The sequence below is a fragment of the Lycium barbarum genome, chromosome 3 (genome assembly GCF_019175385.1).
Source record: "Lycium barbarum isolate Lr01 chromosome 3, ASM1917538v2, whole genome shotgun sequence".
Classification (NCBI taxonomy): Eukaryota; Viridiplantae; Streptophyta; class Magnoliopsida; order Solanales; family Solanaceae; genus Lycium; species Lycium barbarum.
This window is the reverse complement of record NC_083339.1, coordinates 72,837,090-72,862,191: the sequence shown is the minus strand read 5'-3', so window position 1 is coordinate 72,862,191 and position 25,102 is coordinate 72,837,090.

Genomic DNA, 25,102 nt, shown 5'->3' with positions numbered 1-25,102 from the left:
AGCAGGTATGATTCCTCCTTAAAGAGGCAATCAGTTACAGGTTATCTCTTCATCTCATGTTTTCCTACTTCTTTACTATGTTGATATACATGCCTTACATACATAGTAAATTGTTCGTACTGACGACCTTTTCTTTTATGGACGTTGTGTTCATAGCCATAGGTAGACAGGGAGACGGTGCAGATGCTTAGGAGCTTAGTTAGCAGATTTACAGGAGCACCCCACTACTCCGGAGGTAAAGCCTATTGGTATATTCTTTTGTGCACATATTGGGGCATGGCGGGGTCCTGTCCCGTCCATATGATTTCGGTATTTCAGTTAGAGGCTCGTAGATACTTATGTGTGGGTTATAGATGTTATGTGGTCATTTTCCTTGTATATTTTGTACAGGTTTTTGTAGCTTCGTGGGCGTATGCATATATACATGTTTTGGGAGATTGTTTCACGATAAGTCTCGTGTTGAGGTTGATATATGCCCAGGTTGAGTATGATAGAGAGCATGATGAGTAGTGCTCGGTAGTAAACTCCGGTTACCCATCATGGCCCACTAGTTGGGTCGTGACAAAGTGGCAACAGAGCAGTTCCGTCCAAGGGTGTGTCTACGAGCCGTGTCTAGTAGAGTCTTATTTATGGGTGTGAAGCATTCCACACTTACAAACAAGTCGCTGTGGAGCATTTAGGAATAATGACCGTTTTTCGTTTTCATAAATCGTGCGATAGAGCTACGTTATAAGATCTTTTTTTTTTCTAATTGTGCATTATGGTTTCAGCGATGCCAGTAAAGTGGAAAGTAATAGCCGCCCAGAAGGGCAAGACCGTGACAGGAAAGCGGGTTGAACTAGAATCACTGGCAAATATAGAAGAGGGTTAGTCCCACAATGAGGCTCCATCTCATACCTCTCACACTCCGCCTATATCGAAGGAGCATGAAGCGGCCTCAGCTCCAGTCCAGTGCCTTCAGTTCCTTCAACAGGTGCTTCGGGTCAGCAGATGACCGAGGCTATTCAGTTGTTGACGCAGTTAGTTGCCGCCCAAGCTCAGTGGAAGAGTGCGGGTTCGGGTGATAGGGCCACTAGTGCCAGAGCACGTGATTTTATATGTTTGAACCCGCCAGAATTTTTTGGGTCAAATCCGGATGAAAACCCGCAGTGTTTTATAGATGAGATGTTGAGGACAATGAGTATTATACATGCTTCCGATACTGAGTCAGTGGATTTAGCATTCTATAGATTGCGGGATGTCACCGTTCTTTGGTATAATAATTGGATTTCTTCAAGAAAGGAAAATGCACCTCCCCAAGTCTGGCAGGAATTCATAGATGCTTTCATCCGCCATTATATGCCAACGGAAGTCCGTTGGGCTCGTGCTGATAAGTTTTTAAATCTTAAGCAAGGGAATATGAGTGCTCAGGAGTATAGTCTTAATTTAAATTTATTGGCCCGGTATGCTCCGACCATGGTGGCCGACCTGGGTGACCGGGTACATCGATTCGTCAGTTGCTTAGGGCCACATTTGATCAAAGATTGCTTGACAGCCTCGCTACAGGAGGGGATGGACATCTCCCATATCCAGGCCCACACATAGAATTTAGAATAGCAGCAACATCCGCAAAGGGGTGAGCGTGGTGTTGATAGAGGGTAGATCAAGAGGGCCAGATCTGCCGGTGCTAGTAGTGAGTATAGAGGGGGCCAACGGCAACAATTTTCAGATATTCGGGCCAGTCTGCACCTAGTGTACCCTCTCATTTTCAGGGAGGAGATTTGACCGCACATTTATTCTAGTCCGGGTCAGAGTTCGAGGGTCTCGGTTCCTCAGTTTGGAGGTTATTCTGGTCAGCCAATGCGGTAGATTATATTCAGGTCAGTGTCACCGAGGCTCCGACGCTAGTTATGCCTGTGGTCAGGTTGGGTACATGATGCGTGATTGTCCCTCGTAGGTGGCAGAATTGGGGGTCAACCTAAAGGATCAGCAGCCGACTCTTCTTCGTCTGTGCGCCCTATAGGGCAGACTCCCCAGGTTTCAGTAGGCCGTGGTAGGGACAGAGGGGTGGCATCAAATTCAGATGGTCCCCAGCCTCGTATTTATGCTTTGGCCGGATGACAGGATCTTGAGTTCTCCCCTGATGTGGTTACGACATACTATCCATATTCTTTCATGATGTTTATGCATTGATTGATTCGGGTTCTACGTTGTCTTATATCACTCCTTATATTGCTGAACGTATTGGGGTGAAACCTGACCATATTAAACCTTTCGAGGTATCTACTCCGATTGGTGATCCAGTAATAGCTAGACAAGTATACAAAAATTGTGTGGTTGTGGTATGTGATCGCCAGACTATAGCTGATTTGATCGAACTAGAAATGTTGGATTTTGATGTGATTATGGGCATGGATGAGTTGGCCTGTTGTTATGCTAATGTGGATTTTAGAACGAAAATAGTTCAGTTCTAATTTCCGGGTGAACTAATGCTTGCATGAAAGGGTAACACAACATCCCCTAGAGGTAGGTTTATTTCTTACCCTAAGGCAAGAAAGATGATCGTTAAAGGCTATATTTATCATCTAGTCCGGGTTCATGACATCGAAGAACAGCCGCCAACTTTTTAATCCGTTACGGTAGTACATGAGTTTCCAAATGTATTTCCAGATGAACTTCCAGGTCTTCCACCAGAACGGGAAATTCATTTTACCCTTGATGCGTTGCCGAAGACCGAGCCTATATCTATACCTCCTTACAAAATGGCTCCTACAGAATTGAAAGAGCTAAAGGCACATCTAAAAGATTTCCTCGAGAAGGAATTTATTTTACCCAGTTCCTCACCACGGGGAGCACAGTCTTGTTTGTAAGAAAGAAAGATGGCTCCCTACGAATGTGTATCGACTATAGACAATTGAACAAGGTGAAAATCAAGAATAAATATCCGCTCCCGACAATCGACGATTTGTTTGAACAATTGCAAGGTGCCATGTGGTTTTCAAAGATTGATCTGAGATCGGGGTATCATCAAGTGAGATTTAGAGAATAAGATATTCCGAAAACAGCTTTCAGAAGTAGATACGGTCATTATGAATTTCGGGTGATGTCATTTGGGTTGACTAACGCTCCAGCAGTGTTTATGAATTTGATGAATAATGTATTCAGGCCTTTTCTAAATCTATTTGTGATCGTGTTTATCGTCGATATCCTAGTATATTCTCGGTCAGAACAAAAAGCATGCAGATCATCTGCATACTATCCTTGGAATTTTTCGGACTCGAGAGTTATATGCAAAATTTTCAAAATGTGAGTTTTGGCCGAATTCCGTGACTTTTCTGGGCCATATTATCTCAGTTGACTGCAATCAGGTTGATACTCAAAAGATCGAGGCTGTGATGACTTGGCCGAGGCCTACGACACCTACGAAGGTCCATAGTTTTTTGGGATTAGCAGGCTATTATCGAAGATTTGTGGAAGGGTTCTCTTCTATTTCGGCACCATTAATGAAGCTAACTCAAAAATCAGTAAAATTTAAGTGGACTGATGCTTGTGAGTGCATTTTTCAGGAATTAAAAGATAGATTGACTTCAGCTCCAGTCCTGACCCTTCCGGAAGGACATAATGGGTATGTTGTTTATTGTGATGCCTCTGGTGTCGGATTGGGCGGTGTGTTAATGCAGCATGGGAAGGTTATAGCCTATGGTTATGCAAGGGTATATCTTAAGGAAATAGTGCAACTTCATGGTGTCCCGGTATCTATTATCACAGATAGAGGAGCATAATATACAGCTAAATTTTGGAAGACTTTTCAAGAAGGTTTGGGAACTCAAGAGAGACTCAGCACAACATTTCATCCAAAAACTGACGGGCAAGCTGAACGCACTATTCAGACCTTGGAAGACATGTTGCGAGCATGCATATTAGACTTCAGAGGAAATTGTGATGAACATTTGCCACTTATTGAATTTGCCTATAACAACAGGTATCATTCCATCATCTAGATGGCCCTGTATGAAGCTTTGTACGGAAGGAAGTGTAGGTCGCCAATTGGATGGTTCGAAGTCGGAGACACACAATTAATAGGTCTAGAATTGATTCAGCAAGTGGAAGAAAAGATCAAGCTTATCAGAGGCCGATTGCTGATAGCCCAAAGTCATCAAAAATCTTATGCGGACAACCGCCGACGAGACTTGGAATTCCAAATCAATGATTGGGTGTTCTTGAAAGTGTCACCGATGAAGGCGTGATGAGATTCGGCAAGAAGGGCAAGCTTAGTCCCTGATATATTGGACCTTATAAGATTGTACGCAAGGTGGGCCAAGTAGTTTATGAACTGAATTTACCTCCAGAGCTTGAATCAGTCCACCCACTTTTCCATGTGTCGATGCTCCATATGTGTGTTGGAGATCCCTCCAGACTTATGCCGATAGATGATGTCCATGTTGTTGAGAAGTTGGCTTATGAAGAGGTGCCCATCGCCATACTAGATAGACAAGTGCAGAAGCTCAGGAACAAAGAGGTAGCTTCAGTCAAGGTTTTATGGAGAAACAATAACCGAGAAGTAATGACTTGGGAAGCAGGAGAAGACATGAAGTTCAAATATCCGTAATTGTTTCCACCCCCAAAAAGAGATTCAAAATGAGACGCCAGTATCATAGGGTATGTAATTCTTTCTTTGTAATGCTTTGGTCGTGTGTGGCCATAATTTCTTGCCAGTGTATTATAGCCCTGTGAGGCGATGTTATTATGGGTTGTTATGACAAGATAGTAGTGCCATATTACAGGGGAAACTCTGGCGAAATTTCTGTAGAATTCCCGAGAACTTAACATTCGTAGACGAATGTTCTTAAGGGGGGGAGAGTGTTACACATCGAAAAAATTTCATGTCGTAGTGCGGTAAATAGGCTAACACAGGGTAAGATGTGTGTGACGTTCCTACAAGTAAGAAGGGGTACTTAACGATTCTAATTAAGATTCCAAAGACATTTGAGGCAAGAGAAGGAAGGTCGTTGAGGAAATCGAAGTATAGGTCGTGTTTCGAAAAGGCATTGCAAAGTACCGAGCTAATTTTGATTTAGTACTGTCTTTAGGAAGAGTTATAATGCTACTTAGGTTGTTAATGAAGTGTTAAACAAGTGTTAAGAAGGTCCTATAAGGATTGGAGATCAAACAAATCGACGAGAACTAAGTTCGGGAGAAGGTGGATTATACAACCATTTATAAGGTCCGTATAATGGTCCGTATAACAGCTACAGTGAAGGGCCTTCACTGATGGAGTTATACGGATTGTATAATATTATACAAACCGTATAAGAGTCAGTATAATCTCATCGGGCTGAGTTATTTTCCAAGTATAAATATAAGTCCCACTTTCTAATTTCTAATTTTATTACCTTCTCCATTTCTCTCAAGACCTCTAGAGGGCCATACATTTCACTAACACAAATTCAAGAGAGATCAAAGGTCAAACACCAAAAATTAGTGGAATCAAGTGCAAGGATGCTAACTAGGGTTCATGGAAGATAGATTTCTTTGGAAATGAAGTTAGGGTTTTCTCCAAGTTAGGTATTTTTATCCAAATCTCTTTCCTACAGCGCCTATATGGCCGGGCAGTCACCACTACGACAGGCGTAGTGGGCAGCTGTGATGATGATTACACCATGTCTATACGGCATGGGCAGACACCACTAGTGGGCGGCTTGAGATGTTTACCCCAGACGCGGGCTAATGATGATCACACCGTACCTATATGGTTGGGCAGCTTATATATATATATATACGCATACATGATGAGATGTTATTTATTATGAAAGTCAGCATGCATGATTCCTCTTTAAAGAGGCAATCAGTTACAGGTTATCTCTTCATCTCATGTTTTCCTACTTCTTTACTATGTTGATATACATGCCTTACATGCTCAGTACATTGTTCGTACTGACGTCCTTTTCTTTTATGGACGCTGTGTTCATGGCCACAGGTAGACAGGGAGACGGTACAGATGCTTAGGAGCTTACTTAGCAGATTTACAGGAGCACCCCACTACGCCGGAGGTAAAGCCTATTGGTATATTCTTTTGTGCACATATTGGGGCATGGCGGGGTCCTGTCCCGTCCATATGATTTCGGTATTTCAGTTAGAGGCTCGTAGATACTTATGTGTGGCTTATAGATGTTATGTGGTCATCTTCCTTGTATATTTTGTACATCTTTTTGTAGCTTCGTAGGCTTATGCATATATACATGTTTTGGGAGATTGTTTCACGATAAGTCTCATGTTGAGGTTGATGTATGCTCAGGTTGAGTATGATAGAGAGCATGATGAGTAGTGCTCGGTAGTCAGCTCCGGTTACCCGTCATGGCCTACTAGTTGGGTCGTGACAAAGTGGCATCAGAGCAGTTCCGTCCTAGGGTGTGTCTATGAACCGTGTCTAGTAGAGTCTTGTTTATGGGTGTGTTGCGCGCCACACTTACAAACAAGAGGTTGTGGGGCATTTAGGAATAATGACCGTTTTTCTTCTTCGTAGATCGTACGATAGAGCTACGTTATAAGATCTCTTTTTTTTTCCTAATTGTGCGTTATGGTTTCGGCTTTGCCAGTAAAGTGGAAAGTAATAGCCGCCCAGAAGAGCAAGACCGGGACAGGAAGGCAGGTTGAAATGGACTCACTGGCAAATATAGAAGAGGGTGAGTCCCACAATGAGGCTCCATCTCATACCTCTCACACTCCACCTATGTCGAAGGAGCATGATGGGGTTTCAACTCCAGCCCCAGTGCCTCCAGTTCCTTCACCTGGTGCTTCGTGTCAGTAGATGACCGAGTTTATTCAGTTGTTGACGCAGTTAGTTGCTGCCCAGGCTCAGTGGCAGAGTGCGGGATCGGGTGATAGGGACACTAGTGCCAGAGCCCGTGATTTTATGTGTTTGAACCCGCCAGAATTTTTTGGGTCAAAGCCGAATAAAGACCCGCAGGGTTTTATAGATGAGATGTTGAGGACAGTGAGTATTATACATGCTTCCGATACTGAGTCAGTGGATTTAGCGTCCTATAGATTGCGGGATGTCGCCGTTCTTTGGTATAATAATTGGATTTCTTCAAGAAAGGAAAATGCACCTCCCCAAGTCTGGCAGAAATTCATAGATGCTTTCATTCGCCATTATTTGCCACCCAAAGTCCGTCAGGATCGTGCTGATAAGTTTTTAAATCTAAAGCAAGGGAATATGAGTGCTCTGGAGTATACTCTTTATTTCAATTCATTGGCCCGGTATGCTCCGACTATGGTGGCCGACAATGGAGACCGGGTACATCGATTCGTGAGTGGCTTAGGGCCGCATTTGATCAAGGATTGCTTGACAGCCTCGCTACAGGAGAGGATGGACATCTCCCGTGTCACACCCCGATTTTACTAGGGTGTGATGGGCACTTGACCCCATATCTGGAGCCGAGCGAACCCGCTGACTCTTGTTACATATAGAAACTCTTGAATCAGTAAGGAAAGAAATACATAGTAAGCTCTCCAATATGTATATATCCTTTTTTTTTGTTTTCATAAATAAACTCTGACATCATATAAGGCTCGTGACATAAGACATAATAACATATCGGCTGCTGGAGCCCCCTACAGACTGACAACCCAATACCCATTACTTTGTCTGCAAAGTCTCTAACATAGAACAAAACATCATAGCATATACATGGACCTGACAATCCTCCGGGACAAATGGAGTTCGCCATCTCCGCTGGAACATCTTCAGTAGGGTCTTCTAATCATCTGGGAGTACCTGCGCGGCATGAACGCAGACCCCGAAGAAGAGGGGTCAGTACGAGTAATGTACTGAGTATGTAAGGCATGAATAGTGACATAATAAAAGATTATACAGTATGAATAATAACGGAATAGACATCTGGAGCTTATCTTGGGACAGAAGTAACCTGTACATATGAATGTCTTTCAGGCAGATGCCATGCATGCTTAGTCCCTTTTTCAGAAAAACATTACTTCTTATTTACATGTACAGAAAACAGAACATTTCAGAAAACGGTGTTCTTTATTTGCATTCACAGACGCCGAGTACATCGGCTCTCCCACCCCCCTCCCCAACAGTGTCCCAACATATTATATATATATCACATATACAGACGCCGTATCCGGCTCTCCCATATCCCGCGTCCGGGACGAAATCCAGCTGAATCAGGTGGTGATATAACAGTGGCCCTTCTCTTTTCCCATATACATATACATATACATATTCACATTCATATGTCATATGTCATGTGTCCATCGGAGTGACGTAAGGTCGAAACCCTCCGATTACATTATGGAATAATCGGTCACTTGTCTCACCTTGAAGGAACGATAATTATAAGGCGAGACTATCGGCGGAAAATAGCTTTAAGAGGAGACACAGAATAAGATCATTGACATTATAACCGTCAATTCATATGCTTTGAAGTCTTGTAGAAACTAGTACAACACTTTCATATTCACATTGGATTCTTAGCTCAAGACTCTTATTCGTGGAATCATTCTTGTCGTACTTATCATAGGAATATTCTACTTTCTGACGTCATCGTTATCATTATCGTCATGGAAGTATTCTCATTGGGATAGGTACAGTACTTGTCATTTGGTAATGGAATAAGGATCGAAAGTTTCTTTTGGATTCAGCTTCAACGTAAGTCAAGCGGAACATTAAGGTAAATCCGGGAACAGTGGGCTCACCTCGGATCAAACGAGGCGGCGTACCAAATTTACATATATTACATGTCCCGACGTTACTTGTGAGGTTTTAGGGTAGTTGGGTCCTATTTATGCGAGTTCTAGAGGTTTAGGAAATTCTTCCAACATTTTGCACACTTTTTAAATTCAATTCTACTGATTGAAAAAGGAGAAACTTTAGATGCGGATTCTGGAGGGTAGAAGGGTCCCCGAGGTTCTTAACCAACATATTACATCTAAGACATGCCATAGAAAGAAGGGTAAAGCCTTACATACCTTTTCTGCTTCTTATGCGACTCCAAATTCACGTTCCAAATCCGCCAAAATCTACGAATTGGTCATGTTTACCAAAACTTGATTAGAGCCTTTAGAAGTTGATTCCTTGAAGTAACACTTTGTCTGCTGAAATTTCGGCAGCATTTCCTCTGTAAATGTACCAACCCCGAGAATATGGCTCAGCCCAATTCAACAATAACCCAACCAACAACCAAGCTACAACATCAATAAGAGGTTCAAAACACATTCTAACATTAGTGACTCTTTTTTATACAATTTGACGATATTCCATTTTCATTCAAATTGACCGCATGCAATCATACTAACATCCACCTTCATACATTCAAGTACTAATCCAAACCATTTAAATAAGATTCGAGAACGCTTCGGACAAACCACAAAACATTCGAACAATCCAACAATGTACCATGGAACCCGAAATCTCCCAACTTCCATAGGAACCATCACAACACATTTCTTTCTTCAAAATTCACAAACTACACCCACAAACCACATTTTAACCACATTATTATCATAATTACAAGAAACTACATTTGATTCAAATTGGCTTCCAAAAACAGCCCGCAACAATTACGACACTATCCTGGCTCACTAAGCTCTCATTTACATCACATAATCCACAATGCAACAACCCAAACATACTAAATAAAATTAGTCCATTCTTTGACATGCAAAACAGTCCATTTTCGGCCAACATCACAATACACCCATTCCATGATTCTTATTGATTTTCCATACATTACAACACCACATAATTATGCTAAATACACTTAATTCATTATCGCTACACATTGCACACAACACACGGCCAAACAACACTTCACACGGCTCAACTTGAACATGCAATATTTCATGAATTTCCATTCTTTTCTACACATTACAACACATTACAACAACAACCAATACATCACATAATTTTAATTCATTCTTCCATACATAACACTTCATACATACGGCCTCAACTCCAACTTGTTTTATATCATGAATTTCTTCCATTTTAGTATACTACAACACATGTAAACCCTTCATAACATATAAAACAAGATTAAAACTCACCTTTGTTCTTCAACTTCTAAACTTGCCTCGAATGCGGAAATGACGAAACGGATGACTTATCTCCCGAAATAATTATACCACGTTGTAGAGGACCCTTGAATTAGTTGGGATACCCCAAGGAAACAATTTTTTTGGAACAAGATTTCCCATGGTCAAATTGGCCATGGGTTGGCCGAACCTCTCCTTTTTTTTTTTTTTTTTTTTTTGTTCTTTGTTCTTGTTCTTCTTGGATTGGAAGATAACATATATATATATATATATATTCCAAGCATGTGAGGGGCACATGCCCCTCTCTAGAAAACTCCCCAATTTTCCACATTTTTCTTGAAAATGGATAAAGGGGACTAATGGCTTCCTTGGCAAGCTTGGTCCACATAGTTTTAAAAATTTACAATTAACCCCCCTCCATTACTTACAATGCACGGCCAACATGGCCATTCCATGCACTTTGCGAAATTCCCATTTTGCCCTTAAACTTCCACATCATTTCCATTGGTCCTTTTGCGCATTTCTCTTTTCGCCCTTAACCTCTCTCAATATTCCCATACTAGTAATGACCATAAAAAATATTTCCAACAACTCGTGCATTAAAATAATTTTTGGAACATAGTCTTGTTCTTAACTTCTCTCCATTTCCTTGAATTTTCCGAACGTACGAAGTACGGGCTATAACATCCTTCCCCCCTTTAGAACATTCGTCCTCGAAGGTTCAACTGACCTTACGGGGGCTTATAACGCTTCGAGAGGAGGTTTCTTTTATAGTTGCCCGTTTCTCCACGCCCATTCCATATAGTCGAGCCTCTCCGTCCTTATATAGGCCCTTATTCTGTGTCATGGGTTTTCTAATCTGCTGGGCCGACATATTATCCTTGTCTTTCTCAGATCATCTCTTTTCCGTTATTGTTTCATGACCGTATCTTAACAAGGCCACACCCCTAGGTCCCTACCATAATTCCTCTTTAATCTTTCCTCTCGTATCTCGTGATGCAGGCGTACTTGTCTTTGGCCTCATGTGTAGGTGCTCCTTTCATTTATTGTCATTCCTTGTACGCCCAATATGGCCTCCCCCCCTTTAAGGGGTTCCTTATATGCCAATAGTCCTTTATGAACTCTGCGTTTATACCTTTATCCCTTATTCGTCCTTTCACTTGCTTAGCTCACTTGCCCGTAATTCTTTCTTAACTACATGTTCGTATTGTAGCTGTGTGCCCATATTTCTTAAACGTCCCGTTACTTTCTTAAACCTCTAAACACATTACTATAGCTACATACTTGTCCTTTTATAGGTCTTTCACCTCAACATCATCACCATCCTAAGCATTCTTTCTCTTACTTCACATTTCTCTACCCTGGTCATCATTCACTTACACCTACTTGTTGAAATCAACTCTCAACCTCCCCACATTTCTCTTTATTTCCCTTTACCCCACTCTATCTCGTCTCACATGCCTACTTGAATTTTTATCCTAGTGATCTCGTACTTTTATCATCAATTTCTCGCGGTGGTTTCACTCACTAAGGTTTTCTTAACTCTCACCTTTTTCCTACATTTAAGCTTTCTATCTTCCATCCATTTACTCTTTTTCCTTTCCAAGTATCACTGCACTAAATCTTTCAATTCTGACCCACGGTAAAATAATAACGATTTACCTTATGACGGTGGCACCATTTATTCTTGCTGTCACTCGTACTTCTGCACCTTTGCGTGATCAATACCTTTCTTCTCATAGTTTCGGTTGTTGGGGCTCGCACGCCACCGATACAATCATATGAGGGATATCTTACACATTCATATATACATACATATTTACTATCAACTAGTGCACAAAATACTTCCAAGAGCTGTTCAAGCCTATCCTACTCCCCTAACTGTGGTGCACTTTCTGTCCTTTACCGAGTGTTTCACGCGTCTTCTTATGGTCTCCCGTCATCTTATGTGCCGTAGTTTCATTTAGGCTAGTCTAGCTTTCCATTTGTCTTTTATGTCTGAATATGTAAAATTCCTTATAAACTTCCCAGGGGGTCACCCATCATGGAATTGCTCCCACCTGAGCACGCTTAACCCAAAAGCTTCACTGAAATTCGGTGCCTTAATGCCGATATTTTCGTGTCAGCTTCCTCACATGACCTTTATTGCATGCTCTGGAGCAAGTCAAAGTCTTACAGTTCCCAAAACATTTTCATAACACGTCCCTTCTTTTGTAATTACCGTTTTATCCTTTTGGTTCCCGATGTTCACCTTCCGCCTGTGTGTATGACTACCTCCTGTCTTGGGCTTCTAGATTCCCGAGGGTGGCGACCTTACCTTTGTTGCCACGCCCAAATCCATAACCTTTCTGAACCAACGCATTTCACTTATTACCTATTCACAGTATTTCTGTCCCATACTTCTTCCTGTGGGGCGTACCTGTTCTGGCAGAACCTTCTTTACTGTTCCTATTATTCAAAACCTGTATGCGGCCAATGTCATCAAGGCCTCACAGAACGTACGACTATATGGCACATCCCCGCCATCCAATACTTCCAATTCAAGTAACAGAACAATTACGTCGGGACTTATCTTTATAAGCTTCCGCAACCTTGCTCGTTTTCATTCGTCATCCATAAAGCTCATTTAGGGAAATCTTATTCCTTATGACTTGGCTCTATCGCACGATCTAAGACAGAAAGAAGGTCAATATTTCCTAGATGCCCCGCAGCCTCCTGTTTATAAATGTGGCCGGCTTCACACCCATAAACAAGACTCTACTGGACACGACTTTGCAGACAACCCTTAGACCGACCTGCTCTGATACCACTTTGTCACACCCCGACTTTACTAGGGTGTGATGGTCACTCGACCCCATATTTGGAGCCGAGCGAACCCGCTGACTCTTGTTACATATAGAAACTCTTGAATCAGTAAGGAAAGAAATACATAGTAAGCTCTCCAATATGTATATATCCCCTTTTTTTTTTTCATAAATAAACTCTGACATCATATAAGGCTCGTGACATAAGACATAATAACATATCGGCTGCTGGAGCCTCTTACAGACTGACAACCCAATACCCATTGCTTTGTCTGCAAAGTCTCTAACATAGAACAAAACATCATAGCATATACTTGGACCTGGCAATCCTCCGGGACAAATGGAGTTCGCCATCTCCGCTGGAACATCTTCAGTAGGGTCTTCTAATCATCTGGGAGTACCTGCGCGGCATGAACGCATCCCCCGAAGAAGAGGGGTCAGTACGAGTAATGTACTGAGTATGTAAGGCATGAATAGTGACATAATAAAGGATTATACAGTATGAATAATAACGGAATAGACATCTGGAGCTTATCTTGGGACAGAAGTAACCTGTACATATGAATGCCTTTCAGGCAGATGCCATGCATGCTAGGTCCCTTTTTCAGAAAAACAGTACTTCTTATTTACATGTACAGAAAACAGAACATTTCCGAAAACGGTGTTCTTTATTTGCATTCACAGACGCCGAGTACATCGGCTCTCCCACCCCCTCCCCAACAGTGTCCCAACATATTATATATATATCACATATACAGACGCCGTATCCGGCTCTCCCATATCCCGCGTCCGGGACGAAATCCAGCTGAATCAGGTGGTGATATAACAGTGGCCCTTCCCTTTTCCCATATACATATACATATACATATTCACATTCATATTCATATATCATACAATTGGCATGCATGAGAGCCCAAAGAAAGTCATATGTCCATCGGAGTAACGTAAGGTCGAAACCCTCCGATTACATTATGGAATAATCGGTCACTTGTCTCACCTTGAAGGAACGATAATTATAAGGCGAGACTATCGGCGGAAAATAGCTTTAAGAGGAGACACAGAATAAGATCATTGACATTATAACCGTCAATTCATATGCTTTGAAGTCTTGTAGAAATTAGTACAACACTTTCATATTCACATTGGATTCTTAGCTCAAGACACTTATTCGTGGAATCATTCTTGTCGTACTTATCATAGGCATATTCTCTTTTCTGACGTCATCGTTATCATTATCGTCATGGAAGTAATCTCATTGGGATAGGTACAGTACTTGTCATTTGGTAATGGAATAAGGATCGAAAGTTTCTTTTGGATTCAGCTTCAACGTAAGTCAAGCGGAACATTAAGGTAAATCCGGGAACAGTGGGCTCACCTCGGATCAAACGAGGCGGCGTACCAAATTTACATATATTACATGTCCGGGCGTTACTTGTGAGGTTATAGGGTAGTTGGGTCCTATTTATGCGAGTTCTAGAGGTTTAGGAAATTCTTCCAACATTTTTCACACTTTTTAAATTCAATTCTACTGATTGAAAAAGGAGAAACTTTAGATGCGGATTCTGGAGGGTAGAAGGGTCCCCGAGGTTCTTAACCAACATATTACATCTAAGACATGCCATAGAAAGATGGGTAAAGCCTTACATACCTTTTCTGCTTCTTATGCGACTCCAAATTCACGTTCTAAATCCGCCAAAATCTACGAATTGGTCACGTTTACCAAAACTTGATTAGAGCCTTTAGAAGTTGATTCCTTGAAGTAACACTTTGTCTGCCGAAATTTCGGCAGCATTTCCTCTGTAAATGTACCAACCCCGAGAATATGGCTCAGCCCAATTCAACAATAACCCAACTAACAACCAAGCTACAACATCAATAAGAGGTTCAAAACACATTCTAACATTAGTGACTCTTTTTTATACAATTTGACGATATTCCATTTTCCTTCAAATTGACCGCATGCAATCAAACTAACATCCACCTTTATACATTCAAGTACTAATCCAAACAATTTAAATAAGATTCGAGAACGCTTCGGACAAACCACAAAACATTCGAACAATCCAACAATGTACCATGGAACCCGAAATCTCCCAACTTCCATAGGAACCATCACAACACATTTCTTTCTTCAAAATTCACAAACTACACCCACATACCACATTTTAACAACATTATTATCATAATTACAAGAAACTACATTTGATTCAAATTGGCTTCCAAAAACAGCCCGCAACAATTACGACACTATCCTGGCTCACTAAGCTCTCATTTACATCACATAATCCACAATGCAACAACCCAAACATACTAAATAAAATTAGTCCATTCTTTGACATGCAAAACAGTCCATTTTCGGCCAACATCACAATACACCCATTCCATGATTCTTATTCATTTTCCATACATTACAACACCACATAATTATGCTAAATACACTTAATTCATTATCGCTACACATTGCACACAACACACGGCCAAACAACACTTCACACGGCCCAACTTGAACATGCAATATTTCATGAATTTCCATTCTTTTCTACACATTACAACACATTACAACAACAACCAATACATCACATAATTTTAATTCATTCTTCCATACATAACACTTCATACATACGGCCTCAACTCCAACTTGTTTTCTATCATGAATTTCTTCCATTTTAGTATACTACAACACATGTAAACCCTTCATAACATATAAAACAAGATTAAAACTCACCTTTGTTCTTCAACTTCTCAACTTGCCTCGAATGCCGAAACGACGAAACGGATGACTTATCTCCCGAAATAATTATACCACGTTGTAGAAGACCCTTGAATTAGTGGGGATACCCCAAGGAAACAATTTTTTTGGAACAAGATTTCCCATGGTCAAATTGGCCATGGGTTGGCCGAACCTCTCCTTCTTTTTTTTTTTTTTTTTTTTTTTTGTTCTTTGTTCTTGTTCTTCTTGGTTTGGAAGATAACATATATATATATATATATTTTCCAAGCATGTGAGGGGCACATGCCCCTCTCTAGAAAACTCCCCAATTTTCCACATTTTTCTTGAAAATGGATAAAGGGGACTAATGGCTTCATTGGCAAGCTTGGTCCACATAGTTTTAAAAATTTACAATTAACCCCCCTCCATTACTTACAATGCACGGCCAACATGGCCATTCCATGCACTTTGCGAAATTCCCATTTTGCCCTTAAACTTCCACATCATTTCCATTGGTCCTTTTGCGCATTTCTCTTTTCGCCCTTAACCTCTCTCAATATTCCCATACTAGTAATGACCATAAATAATATTTCCAACAACTCGTGCATTAAAATAATTTTTGGAACATAGTCTTGTTCTTAACTTCTCTCCATTTCCTTGAATTTTCCGAACGTACGAAGTACGGCCTATAACATCCTTCCCCCCTTTACAACATTCGTCCTCGAATGTTCAACTGACCTTACGGGGGCTTATAACGCTTCGAGAGGAGGTTTCTTTTATAGTTACCCGTTTCTCCACGCCCATTCCATATATTCGAGCCTCTCCGTCCTTATATTGGCCCTTATTCTGTGTCATGGGTTTTCTAATCTGCTGGGCCGACATATTATCCTTGTCTTTCTCAGATCATCTCTTTTCCGTTATTGTTTCATGATCGTATCTTAACAAGGCCACACCCCTAGGTCCCTACCATAATTCCTCTTTAATCTTTCCTCTCGTATCTCGTGATGCAGGCGTACTTGTCTTTGGCCTCATGTGTAGGTGCTCCTTTCATTCATCGTCATTCCTTGTACGCCCAATATGGCCTCCCCCCCTTTAAGGGGTTCCTTATATGCCAATAGTCCTTTATGAACTCTGCGTTTATACCTTTATCCCTTATTCGTCCTTTCACTTGCTTAGCTCACTTGCCCGTAATTCTTTCTTAACTACATGTTCGTATTGTAACTGTGTGCCCATATTTCTTAAACGTCCCGTTACTTTCTTAAACCTCTAAACACATTACTATAGCTACATACTTGTCCTTTTACAGGTCTTTCACCTCAACATCATCACCATCCTAAGCATTATTTCTCTTACTTCACATTTCTCTACCCTGGTCATCATTCACTTACACCTACTTGTTGAAATCAACTCTCAACCTCCCTACATTTCTCCTTATTTCCCTTTACCTCACTCTATCTCGTCTCACGTGCCTACTTGAATTTTTATCCTAGTGATCTCGTACTTTTATCATCAATTTCTCGCGGTGGTTTCACTCACTAAGGTTTTCTTAACTCTCACCTTTTTCCTACATTTAAGCTTTCTATCTTCCATCCATTTACTCTTTTTTCTTTCCAAGTTTCACTGCACTAAATCATTCAATTCTAACCCACGGTAAAATAATAACGATTTACCATATGACGGTGGCACCATTTATTCTTGCTGTTACTCGTACTTCTGCACCTTTGCGTGATCAATACCTTTCTTCTCATAGTTTCGGTTGTTGGGGCTCGCACGCCACCGATACAATCATATGAGGGATATCTTACACATTCATATATACATACATATTTACTATCAACTAGTGCACAAAATACTTCCAAGCGCTGTTCAAGCCTATCCTACTCCCCTAACTGTGGTGCACTTTCTGTCCTTTACCGAGTGTTTCACGCGTCTTCTTATGGTCTCCCGTCATCTTATGTGCCGTAGTTTCATTTAGGCTATTCTAGCTTTCCATTTGTCTTTTATGTCAGAATATGTAAAATTCCTTATAAACTTCCCAGGGGGTCACCCATCATGGAATTGCTCCGACCTGAGCACGCTTAACCCAAAAGCTTCACTGAAATTCGGTGCCTTAATGCCAATATTTTCACGTCAGCTTCCTCACATGACCTTTATTGCATGCTCTGGAGCAAGTCAAAGTCTGACAGTTCCCAAAACATTTTCATAACACGTCCCTTCTTTTGTAATTACCGTTTTACCCTTTTGGTTCCCGATGTTCACCTTCCGCCTGTGTGTATGACTACCTCCTGTCTTGGGCTTCTAGATTCCCGAGGGTGGCGACCTTACCTTTGTTGCCACACCCAAATCCATAACCTTTCTGAACCAACGCATTTCACTTATTACCTATTCACAGTATTTCTTTCCCATACTTCTTCCTGTGGGGCGTACCTGTTCTGACAGAACCTTCTTTACTGTTCCTATTATTCAAAACCTGTATGCGGCCAATGTCATCAAGGCCTCACAGAACGTACGACTATATGGCATATCCCCGCCATCCAATACTTCCAATTCAGGTAACAGAACAATTACGTCGGGACTTATCTTTATAAGCTTCCGCAACCTTGCTCGTTTTCTTTCGTCATCCATATAGCTCATTTAGGGAAATCTTATTCCTTATGACTTGGCTCTATCGCACGATCTAAGACAGAAAGAAGGTCAATATTTCCTAGATGCCCCGCAGCCTCCTGTTTATAAATGTGGCCGGCTTCACACCCATAAACAAGACCCTACTGGACATGACTTTGCAGACAACCCTTAGACCGACCTGCTCTGATACCACTTTGTCACACCCCGAGTTTACTAGGGTGTCATGGGCACCCGACCCCATATCTGGAGCCGAGCAAACCCGCTGACTCTTGTTACATATAGAAACTCTTGAATCAGTAAGGAAAGAAATACATAGTAAGCTCTCCAATATGTATATATCCTTTTTTTTTTTTTTCATAAATAAACTCTGACATCATATAAGGCTCGTCACATAAGACATAATAACATATCGGCTGCTGGAGCCGCTTACAGACTGACAACCCAATACCCATTGCTTTGTCTGCAAAGTCTCTAACATAGAACAAAACATCATAGCATATACTTGGACCTGGCAATCCTCCGGGACAAATGGAGTTCGCCATCTCCGCTGGAACATCTTCAGTAGGGTCTTCTAATCATCTGGGAGTACCTGCGCGGCATGAACGCAGCCCCCGAAGAAGAGGGATCAGTACGAGTAATGTACTGAGTATGTAAGGTATGAATAGTGACATAATAAAGGAATATACAGTATGAATAATAACGGAATAGACATCTGGAGCTTATCTTGGGACAGAAGTAACCTGTACATATGAATGCCTTTCAGGCAGATGCCATGCATGCTTAGTCCCTTTTTCAGAAAAACAGTACTTCTTATTTACATGTACAGAAAACAGAACATTTCAGAAAACGGTGTTCTTTATTTGCATTCACAGACGCCGAGTACATCGGCTCTCCCACCCCCCTCCCCAACAGTGTCCCAACATATTATATGTATATCACATATACAGACGCCGTATCCGGCTCTCCCATATCCCGCGTCCGGGCATCCCGTGTCCGGGACGAAATCCAGCTGAATCAGGTGGTGATATAACAGTGGCCCTTCCCTTTTCCCATATACATATACATATACATATTCACATTCATATTCATATGTCATACAATTGGCATGCATGAGAGCCCAAAGAAAGTCATGTGTCCATTGGAGTGACGTAAGGTCGAAACCCTCCGATTACATTATGGAATAATCGGTCACTTGTCTCACCTTGAAGGAACGATAATTATAAGGCGAGACTATCGGCGGAAAATAGCTTTAAGAGGAGACACAGAATAAGATCATTGACATTATAACCGTCAATTAATATGCTTTGAAGTCTTGTAGAAACTAGTACAACACTTTCATATTCACATTGGATTCTTAGCTCAAGACTCTTATTCGTGGAATCATTCTTGTCGTACTTATCATAGGCATATTCTCTTTTCTGACGTCATCGTTATCATTATCATCATGGAAGTATTCTCATTAGGATAGGTACAGTACTTGTCATTTGGTAATGGAATAAGGATCGAAAGTTTCTTTTGGATTCAGCTTCAACGTAAGTCAAGCGGAACATTAAGGTAAATCCGGGAACAGTGGGCACACCTCGGATCAAACGAGGTGGCGTACCAAATTTACATATATTACATGTCCCGGCGTTACTTGTGAGGTTTTAGGGTAGTTGGGTCCTATTTATGCGAGTTCTAGAGGTTTAGGAAATTCTTCCAACATTTTGCACACTTTTTAAATTCAATTCTACTGATTGAAAAAGGAGAAACTTTAGATGCGGATTCTGGAGGGTAGAAGGGTCCCCGAGGTTCTTAACCAACATATTACATCTAAGAAATGCCATAGAAAGAAGGGTAAAGCCTTACATACCTTTTCTGCTTCTTATGCGACTCCAAATTCACGTTCTAAATCCGCCAAAATCTACGAATTGGTCATGTTTACCAAAACTTGATTAGAGCCTTTAGAAGTTGATTCCTTGAAGTAACACTTTGTCTGCCGAAATTTCGGCAGCATTTCCTCTGTAAATGTACCAACCTCGAGAATGTGGCTCAGCCCAATTCAACAACAACCCAACCAACAACCAAGCTACAACATCAATAAGAGGTTCAAAACACATTCTAACATTAGTGACTCTTTTTTAAACAATTTGACGATATTCCATTTTCATTCAAATTGACCGCATGCAATCAAACTAACATCCACCTTCATACATTCAAGTACTAATCCAAACCATTTAAATAACATTCGAGAACGCTTCGGACAAACCACAAAACATTCGAACAATCCAACAGTGTACCATGGAACCCGAAATCTCCCAACCTCCATAGGAACTATCACCACACATTTCTTTCTTCAAAATTCACAAACTACACCCACAAACCACATTTTAACCACATTATTATCAGAATTACAAGAAACTACATTTGATTCAAATTGGCTTCCAAAAATAGCCCGCAACAATTACGACACCATCCTGGCTCACTAAGCTCTCATTTACATCACATAATCCACAATGCAACAACCCAAACATACTAAATAAAATTAGTTCATTCTTTGACATGCAAAACAGTCCATTTTCGGCCAACATCACAATACACCCATTCCATGATTCTTATTGATTTTCCATACATTACAACACCACATAATTATGCTAAATACACTTAATTCATTATCGCTACACATTGCACACAACACACGGCCAAACAACACTTCACACGGCTCAACTTGAACATGCAATATTTCATGAATTTCCATTCTTTTCTACACATTACAACACATTACAACAACAACCAATACATCACATAATTTTAATTCATTCTTCCATACATAACACTTCATACATATGGCCTCAACTCCAACTTGTTTTCTATCATGAATTTCTTCCATTTTAGTATACTACAACACATGTAAACCCTTCATAACATATAAAACAAGATTAAAACTCACCTTTCTTCTTCAACTTCTCAACTTGCCTCGAACGCGGAAACGACGAAACGGATGACTTATCTCCCGAAATAATTATACCACGTTGTAGAGGACCCTTGAATTAGCGGGGATACCCCAAGGAAACAATTTTTTTGGAACAAGATTTCCCATGGTCAAATTGGCCATGGGTTGGCCGAACCTCTCCTTTTTTTTTTTTTTTTTTTTTTTTTTGTTCTTTGTTCTTGTTCCTCTTGGATTGGAAGATAACATATATATATATATATATATATATATATATATATATTTTTTTTTCCAAGCATGTGAGGGGCACATGCCCCTCTGTAGAAAATTCCCCAATTTTCCACATTTTTCTTGAAAATGGATAAAGGGGACTAATGGCTTCCTTGGCAAGCTTGGTCCACATAGTTTTAAAAATTTACAATTAACCCCCCTCCATTACTTACAATGCACGGCCAACATGGCCATTCCATGCACTTTGCGAAATTCCCATTTTGCCCTTAAACTTCCACATCATTTCCATTGGTCCTTTTGCGCATTTCTCTTTTCGCCCTTAACCTCTCTCAATATTCCCATACTAGTAATGACCATAAATAATATTTCCAACAACTCGTGCATTAAAATAATTTTTGGAACATAGTCTTGTTCTTAACTTCTCTCCATTGCCTTGAATTTTCCGAACGTATGAAATACGGGCTATAACATCCCGTATCCAGGCCCACACCCAGAATTTAGAAGAGCTACAACAACCGTAAAGGGGTGAGTGTGATGTTGATAGAGGGTAGATCAAGAGGGCCAGATCTGCCGGTGCTAATAGTGAGTATAGAGGGGGCCAGCGGCAACAATATTCCAGATATTTGGGCCAGTCCGCGCTTAGTGCACCCTCTCATTTTTCGGGTAGGAGATTTGACCGCCCATTTATTCTTGTCCGGGTCAGAGTTCGAGGGTCTCGGTTCCTAAGTTTGGAGGTGATTCTGGTCTGCCAATGTGGTAGATTATATCCAGGTCAGTGTCGCCGCGGCTCTGATGCTGGTTATGCCTGTGGTCAGGTTGGGTACATGATCCGTGATTGTCCCTCATAAGTGGCAGGGTTGGGGCTCAACCTAAAAGATCAGCAGCCGGCTCTTCTTCGTCTGTGCGCCCCATCGGGCAGACTCTCCAGGTTTCAGCAGGCCGTGGTAGGGGCAGAGGGGTAGCATCAAGTTCAAATGGTCCCCATCCCCGTATTTATGCTTTGGCCGGATGACAGGATCTTGAGTTCTCCCCTGATGTGGTTACAGGTATACTATCCATGTTCTTTCAAGACGTTTATGTGTTGATTGATCCGGGTTCTATGTTGTCTTATATCACTCCTTATATTGCTGGCCGTATTAGGATGAAACCTGGCCCAATTAAACCTTTCGAGGTATCTACTCCGATTGGTGATCCAGTAATAGCTAGACAAGTATACAAAAATTGTGTGATTGTGGTATGTGATCGCCAGTCTATAGCTAATTTGATGGAACTAGAAATGTTGGATTTTGATGTGATTATGGGCATGAATTAGTTGGCCTATGTTATGCTAATATGGATTTTAGAACGAAAATAGTTCGGTTCCAAGTTCCGGGCGAACCAATGCTTGCATGGAAGGGTAACACAGCATCCCCTAGAGGTAGGTTTATTTCCTACCTTAAGGCAAGAAAGATGATCGCTAAAGGCTATATTTATCATCTAGTCCGGGTTCATGACATCGAAGCACAGCCGCCAACTTTTCAATCCGACCCGGTAGTAAATGAGTTTCCGAATGTATTTCCAGATGAACTTCCAGGTCTTCCACCGAAACGGGAAATTGATTTTACCATTGATGTGCTACCGAAGACCGAGCCTATATCTATTCCTTCTTACAAAATGGCTCCTGCAGAATTGAAAGACCTAAAGGCACAACTGAAAGATTTGCTCTAGAAGGAATTTATTTCACCCAGTTCATCACCATGGGGAGCACCGTCTTGTTTGTAAAAAAGCCACAAGTGGCCGTGTGTCATATGCTCATTGGGTATTTGGATGGACTATTTATATATATATATATATATATATATATATATATGTATATATATATATATATATATACATATATATATATGTATATATATATATATATATATATAGAAAATGATGACTAAGGATCAATTCATATTTTCAAGCACCAGAAAAGGAAACTTATTAGCTCGGGGACAAAGTTTAAAACATGTCGGTACATCGAAAGTAAGTAAAGAATGTTTCGAACGACGACGGCTATTATAACGAAAGTATCAACAATTGGTAGTCTGAGAAATTTTGAAAGAAAGAAAGAACGCAGTACCTATGAATGAAATAAAAGAGTTCATCGGACACTACAAAATAGCTCATGGACCATTAAATGTACGGAGCATGAGAATGTACGCTCTGAAATTGTATGAATCATCGACGTGAAGCGATACTCAATCATGTTTGTAGGGGATCCACACCGGAGAGCCAACAAGAAATAACGATGGACGAAACGAGCGCCAATACAGAGAAATCAAAGACAAGTATACTTGTGTCAAGAAATGACCTGGGAAGGATAAGGATAATGAGATGGCGCAGTGGATTAGGAAATCCATGACGTGGAATGAGGACTCATGTAAAGACCCAGGAGTTCGAGTATAAGGAGAATAGGGTAAGGGATAAGGAATGGGCGTAAAGAGAAGAACGACTATAAAAGGGACCCTCCCGAAGTATTATGACACCCCATAAGATCAGTTGAACATTCGAGGACGAATGTTCTTAAGGGGGGGAAGATGTTATATCCCGTATTTTATACATTCGGATATTTCAAGGTGGTCGTGGTAGGTTAAGGGCAAGACTATGTTCCAAAATTATTTTAATATACAAGTTGTTTATTAGTGTGGAAATGTTGAGAAAGGCTAAGGGCAAACTTGGAATTAGAGGAAAAATTATTTTTCATGAACCACAAAAAAAAAAAAAAAACCACAAGTGGCCGTGTGGCATATGCTCATTGGGTATTTGGAGGGACCATGTATATATATAGAAAATGATGACTAAGGATCAATTCATCTTTTTAATTTAAGGAAAGTTGGAGAAGCTTGGAGAGCGGGACATGTGTCCACCCTTTGATTTGTTGGAGATCATTATAAATATGGACATGGCTTACATAGCAAGACAAAAATTAGTCATCTTGTAACATACGAAACTTGGAGAAAATGAAGAAGGCCATTCGGCCATGGTACAAAAAAATTTAGCCATGGAAATTGATCAAGGAAAATTATGTCTTTCTAGGAAACCAACCAATTGGAAGGTCCTCATTAACATGTAGTGGTTGTTGGAGCAATAAAACCATTCCTTTGAGCAAGGCACAACTCTAGCTAAGCTGAAGAGCTAAGAGGAAAAGGTAAGATTTAACTCTCTTTCATATGTCATGGATGGTCTATGGAAATGGGTGAAATTCATGAAATATGCATGTGGGAGGTATGGCCGAATGGGAGTAGTGTTGTGTAGATATGATGAAATGATTTTATTTAGTAGTTTGATTGTTGTTGTTGTGAATTCCATAATAAAAATGAAAGTTTGATGGCTTGAAATGAAGTTGGAATCATTGTGGGATTGTTGAAGAGGTTAATGTGACATTAGTATGGTTTCTTATATTTATATGAATGATATTGCTAATGTATAGGTTGTAAATATAATTCATGAATTTGGAAGTGAGACATGTGTTGGAAGATTGTAAGTTGGGTTGTGGTGATTGAATTTGAAAGAAGGAAATAGGTTGTTATTGTTCTTGTTGAAATTGGAAGGTGTCGGGTGAAGTGGTATGTTTATTGAGTCGTTTTGAATGTTATGTGAATTGAATTGAATATAAATGAAATGTCGTTGAATTGTATGACAAAGGTTGTTAATGTTAGAATGCGTCTTGAATTGTTTGTTGATGTTGTTGGTATGATTAATGGTATTGTTGTTGATAGTTTGGCCGAGTTGAATTCTCGGATT